Below are 6,000 nucleotides of genomic sequence, written 5' to 3' on the forward strand. Positions count from 1 at the left end.
ATAATAAAGATAGTTTAGACAAAGAGTAAGGAGAAACAAATCTAGCTCTAATGGCTCTCATATCATCTAACATAGAACATGAATCAACTTATGATTCAGAGTCTAGTGAAGAAGATGAGGTATTTTCTAATCTATCTTGTTATGATCTAATAACGTTTATTCAATATCTCATGAGTCATTACCAGGACAAGGCAAATGACATGAAAACTTTGAAAAAGGTAAAAGATAAAATTGAATCTTTAGAAAAAGATCATATTGCTCAATCAAAGAATATGTCTGATAAAAACTCGAGAGATCAAAACTTGCTTCCAGCATATATGGAGTAAGTAAGAGCAAAGAAAAAGGTATGGGTTAGAGTGAAAGTTGTTCAAATAAAAAACATTAACTCTTAAAAAAAAACCTTAGATCCTTCTTCTTCAAGAAGTGCTAAAAATGTTTTTGTGCCTGGTTCTGATAAAGGCAAAACTTTGATCCCATCAGAACCTAAGAAAATAGAATCAAAGGTTTTGATCAAATCAGTTCCTAAGACTTCAAAGTCAAAGATCCTGATGAGATCATGACCTATCATTCATAAGTCAAAGGTTCTAAAAATAACATAACCTATGACTTTTGTATCATAGGTTTTAGAGGGGTTAGAAGCCAAAGTCAAAACTTATCCCAGAACAAACTATTATAAGCAGAAATTCTGGAATGAGTCTAGAACTTTTTATAAAAAGACTCAAAATAAAAGAAGGCTTGTCATAACTAACAATAGAGGATCTATAAGATTATGGGTACCTAAATCTCAAAAAAAAATTGCTGCAAATATTCCTAAAAGGAGAAACAAGACAAAAATATTGGTACCTGGACAATGGCTGCTCACGACATATGACGTGAGAAAGGCATATGTTCTAAACCCTGACTCTGAAGGAGGAAGGAAGTGTAGGGTTTGGAGGAGGATAAAAAGGGAAGATCAATGGTACGAGTACTATTGGTAATTCTTTAATCTCTGTCAATAATGTTTGGTTAGTAAATGGACTTAAACATAACCTTATGAGCATAAGTCAATTTTGTGACAGTGGTTATGAAGTTTTGTTTGATAATAACTTTTGTTCAGCAATCAATGAATCTGACAAATCCATTCTATTCAAAGGTAGGAGGAAAGTGAATGGGTATGGCACAAAAGGTTAGGTCATTCTAACTGGAGATTGATCTCTAAACTTAGCAAGCTAAAACTTGTTAAAGGGCTTCCATATCTTGATTATCACTCAGAGGCTCTCTGTGGAGCATGTCAAATAGGAAAGATTAACAAAACTTCTTTTAAATCCAAAAACATTGTCTTAACCTCTAGACCCTTAGAGTTACTTCACATTGATTTATTTGGTCCTGTTGGGACTGCTTCAATCAATGGGAGGAAGTATGGATTTGGTCATTGTTGATGATTATAGTAGGTGGACTTGGGTTAAATTCCTTAGATCCAAAGATGAATCATATAAGGTATTCATCATCTTCTGCACACAGGTTAAATCTAAAAAGGAATTAAAAATTCTAAAAGTCAGAAGTGATCCTGGCGGCGAGTTTGAAAATAAGCCTTTTGAGATATTTTTTTTGATAAACATGGAATCATCCATGAGTTCTCTTCTCCTATAACTCCAGAACAAAATGGGGTTGTAGAAAGAAAGAACAGATCATTGCAAAAAATGGCTAGAACCATGATCCATGAGAATCATCTTCCTAAATACTTGTGGGTAGAAGTTGTCAATATTTATTATTATGTTCAGAATAGGATCTATATTAGACCAATTTTGAACAAAACATCATATGAATTGTTTTAAGGAAGAAATCCAAACATATCTTACTTTCATCAGTTTGGTTCTACTTGATACATTCTAAACAATAAAGACTATCTAAAGAAATTGATGCTAAGGTTCACAAAGGGTATCTTCTTAGAATACTCTGATCGCTCTAAAGCATACAGAGTGTATAACTCTAAAACTAAAATGGTTGAAGAGTCTATACAAAGGGCCTGACTAAGATACGTCAGAGCTTGTTGAAAGTTTTGTAGATATAAAGGTTTATGAAGTGCATTCAGAAGTTGGACCTTCCGAAGTTAGAAGTTCCTAAGTTGATGGGTCAGAAAATGATGAACCTAAAACTGTTTCTATCTCTAAAGCTTACCCAGAAGCTACAAACTCTGAAGAAGCCCAAGATGGTTCAAAAGTTTCTACTCAACCCAAGAAGTCCTTCAAATATAAACATTCCCATTCAGTAGATCTAATCATTGGAAATAAGAATGATCCATTAAGAACTATATTAGCTTTCAGAGATGATAACTGTGTAAGAACAAAAAGTGTTCTACAACAGACTCCATGATTTTGATGATAACAAAGGATGAAACCAAAAATGGCACCCTAACGAAAAGTTTCTAAGTGTGCAGGGTTCTAAAGAAAGAAGAAATAAATCTGATGATGTCATCAGATGCACAACAAGATCAGATACAAATTATCAAGTATCAGAAGCATCTAAAGTAGAATCTCTTTCAAGAAGCTCTGATTCTGGACAAAACTACAAAGTATCAGAAGCATCTGAACATGAAGTAAAGTCTAGAAGCTCTGACTCTGAACAAATGCCTTCTGTAAATTCTGAAGTTATCAGCGCCATCTGAACTTTCAAGAGATAACATCAGAAGCCAGTTTCTCCAGATACACAAAGACTCTAATCAGAATTGTTAATCATGACGAAGTAACGTTTAAGCCAAGTTAAAGTTCTGCAAATGGATTTCCTCAATTAGAAAGAGACGTTAATCTCCACTTCCAAGAGAAAAGATACTAATTGTGGTAAGTAGTCACTTCTAAGAGAAAAAGTCTACTGCAGAAGCTATTAATGGAATGGCGTAACTACATCTCTATATCCAACAGATTCAACGCTACTTCAACTCTACTTCAACTCCTATAAATAGAGAAGAAATCAACATTCAGTAAAAAAGAAATCACTAGCCAAAACTATACTGAATTATTTCACGCTCAAGAAAAACATCTTTGTTCTTCAAAGAATTTCACTAAGCTTTTGCTTATCAAGTGAAAAATTTGTTCTTAAGTTTGTAATATTTGCTTTCTTAGAAGCACTCTAGATTACACATCTTGTATCTAATTTTTATTTGATTTCCTCAAGTGACTCTTTGTAGTCTGTAGACTTGAGAGGACTAAGAGATTTTCTTCTCTCTTAGGGGTTGTTTGTAATCTTTCAAGATTAGTGGATTAAGTCCTTGTTGAAGGCGAAATCACCTTGGCCGGGTGGACTGGAGTAGCTTTGTGTTATAAGCGAACCAGTATAAAATCATTGTGTGATTTCATTTTGCAAAAGCGCTTATTTTTCAAACAATTCAAACCCCCCCTTTCTTGTTTTTCTCACCTTCAATTGGTATCAGAGCTCCGGCTCTGTTATTGATTTTCAAATCAAACACTTAACCGTGTAGAGAGATCCAGTGCGAGAAAAACAAATGGCCCACTCAAATGAGAAAGATTCTTACAATGCCAAGCCTCCTGTTTTTGATGGAGAAAAGTTTGATTACTGGAAAGATAGAATCGAAAGTTTCTTTCTGGGTTATGATGCTGACCTCTGGGACATTGTCACAGATGGATACAAACCTCCAGTCTTAAATGGAGCTGAAGTTCCCAGAAGCAAAATGTCAGAAGATCAGAAACGTGTTTTCAAAAATCACCACAAGGCCAGAACAATACTTCTAAATGCTATATCATACAACGAATACGAAAAGATCACCAACAGAGAGACGGCTAAAGATATACTTGACTCTCTGAGGATGACCCATGAAGGAAACTCCCAAGTCAAGGAGACGAAGGCTCTGGCGTTGATCCAGAAATATGAAGCCTTCAAGATGGAAGATGACGAAGCTATAGAAGCTATGTTCTCCAGATTTCAAACTCTTATTGCAGGTCTTAAAGTGCTAGACAAGGGATACACGACTGCAGATCATGTTAAGAAGATTGTCAGAAGTCTGCCAAAGAAATGGAGACCAATGGTTACTGCTCTGAAGTTATCAAAGGATCTGAACAGTATCAGCCTTGAAGAACTTGTTAGTTCTCTCAGAAGCCATGAGATAGAACTAGAGGAGGATGAGCCTCAGAAAAGGAACAAGTCAGTGGCGCTGAAGTCCAGACCTGAAAGACGGAAGTCAGACAGAACCAAAGCTCTCCAGGCAGAAACTGCAGATACTGACGACTCTGAACCTGAAGACTCTGATGATGAAGAAGAACTGTCCTTACTAACCAGAAGAGTTAAGCAACTCTGGAAAAGAAGGAACAACAACAACTTCAGAAGATCAAGACCCAGAGGGGATCGATCAGAGTCAACTTCAAAAGGTAAACCTAACAAAGATATTACCTGTTTTGAATGTAAAGAAACAGGTCATTATAGAAATGAATGCCCCAAGCTGAAGAAAGATAACTCTAAGAAAGAAAGCTTCAAGAAAAATGCCTTCAGAACAAAGAAGGGATTAATGGCCACCTGGGACGATAGTGAATCCGAATCATCAGAATCTGACTCTGATGAACAGGCCAACGTAGCTCTTATGGCTACCACATCCAGCAGCTCAGATGAAGAATCTGAAGAGGTATTTTCTGAACTTTCTAGATCTGACTTAGAATCATGTTTATCAGAAACTCTTACCTCTCTTCAGAAATTAAAACAAAAAGTTAAAAACATTAAAGGCCTTCTTAAAGCAAAATCTGAAGAGTGTAGTAAACTTGAGACAACAATTCTAGCAAGAGATGATACAATCATATCTTTAACGTTAGAAAGAGATGAAGCTAAAACGAAAAGCTTAGAATTAGAAGAAGTGTTGTCTCAAGCACCACAAACTTCAAATGAAATTATTTATAAATATGAAGAAGCCTTTCAACAATTTCTGAAGAATGGGATAAATAGGAGTATTATGGCATCCATGATTTATGGAGTAGGTCAGAATAATAAAAGGGGAATTGGGTATGATTCTGAGGAAAATCAAACCTCTACCAGTAACCAAATTAAATCGCCTTTTTCATACCACTACACACACACACAAGAACACAAATTTAAAAATGCTAGAAGACCCAAAGTTGTAAGAAACTCTGGGAAAACTAATCTGAAAGGACCCAAGAGATTCTGGGTACCGAAAGATAAGATTATCTATGTTGCAGATATCCTATGCAGCAAAGTTCAGACACCAGTCATGGTACCTGGACTCTGGATGCTCGCGACATATGACGGGAAGAAAGTCTATGTTCCAAAGCCTGGAACTTAAAGACGCTGGCTTCGTAGGCTTCGGAGGAGATCAGAAAGGAAGGATCAGAGGCTCCGGAACTATTGGTAATGGTACTCTTCCCTCTATATCTGATGTTCTTTATGTAGAAGGATTAATGCATAACCTGTTATCCATAAGTCAATTAAGTGATAACGGTTATGATGTAATCTTTAATCAAAAAACGTGTAAAGCCATTAGTCAGAACGATGGCTCTGTCCTTTTCATAGGCAAGAGGAAAAACAACATTTACAAAATAAATCTTTCTGATTTAAAAGATCAAAATGTTAAATGTTTAATGTCAGTTCACGAAGAGCAATGGGTATGGCATAGACGCTTAGGCCACATTAGCATGAGAAAACTTTCTCAGCTAACTAAACTTGAGTTAGTCAGAGGCTTACCTAAACTGAAGTTTTCTTCAGATGCTCTGTGTGAAGCTTGTCAGAAAGGAAAGTTTTCAAAAACATCTTTTAAAAAGAAAAATGTTGTTTCTACCTCCAAGCCTCTGGAGCTTCTTCACATTGACTTATTTGGTCCTGTGAAAACAGCATCAGTCAATGGAAAGAAGTATGGACTAGTAATCGTTGATGATTACAGCCGCTGGACATGGGTAAAATTCCTAAAGCACAAGAGTGAGTCTCACTCTGTATTCACCAGTTTCTGTTCTAAAGTGCAAAAAGAATTTGACTCTAAAATTGTTAGAGTCAGAAGTGATCATGGTGGAG

The sequence above is a fragment of the Lathyrus oleraceus genome, chromosome 1 (assembly GCF_024323335.1).
Source record: "Lathyrus oleraceus cultivar Zhongwan6 chromosome 1, CAAS_Psat_ZW6_1.0, whole genome shotgun sequence".
NCBI lineage: Eukaryota > Viridiplantae > Streptophyta > Magnoliopsida > Fabales > Fabaceae > Lathyrus > Lathyrus oleraceus.